Below are 521 nucleotides of genomic sequence, written 5' to 3'. Positions count from 1 at the left end.
AGCACCGGGCTGGACAGGGTGGAGGATGGGGCTGCATGCGGTGGGTGGGGGTGTGGGCTGGGGGCGAGGAGTCCCAGGGGCTCTGCCCTTGCTGGGTGAGGAGTTGTGCCCCTGCTTGCAGCCGCCTCCTCACTGGTGGCTTCCTGTCTCGCCTCTTCCCTGTCTGGGGAAGCAGCTGCTTCCCTCCTGGAAGGGAGCAGTGCCCACCACTTCCCCTCTGCCCCTGCACGCACACAGCCCTGGGCACTCCGAGGCAGCTGCGCCTGCTAGGAAAGCACAGTTCACGTGGTGGCTGCGGGCAGCTGGGTGCTGCTCCTGCAGGGACTTCTGCTCCTCTCCAAACCGCTCCCACCTCTGATCCCGGTGAAGGAGGCTTACCATGAAGCCATCCCACCACCCGCTCACTGCCTGAGGCATGCAGTGCTTCTGGGAACTCGCAATAAATTCTCTGACCAAAGTGGTTCTTCTCCTCATTGCCCATCTCCTCGCACTGCTCTGCTACCCCCCACTTTGCTTTCCTT

This window comes from Antrostomus carolinensis, unplaced genomic scaffold (genome assembly GCF_000700745.2).
Source record: "Antrostomus carolinensis isolate BGI_N321 unplaced genomic scaffold, ASM70074v2 scaffold27338, whole genome shotgun sequence".
In the NCBI taxonomy this organism is placed as follows: domain Eukaryota; kingdom Metazoa; phylum Chordata; class Aves; order Caprimulgiformes; family Caprimulgidae; genus Antrostomus; species Antrostomus carolinensis.
This window is presented reverse-complemented; position numbering follows the sequence as displayed.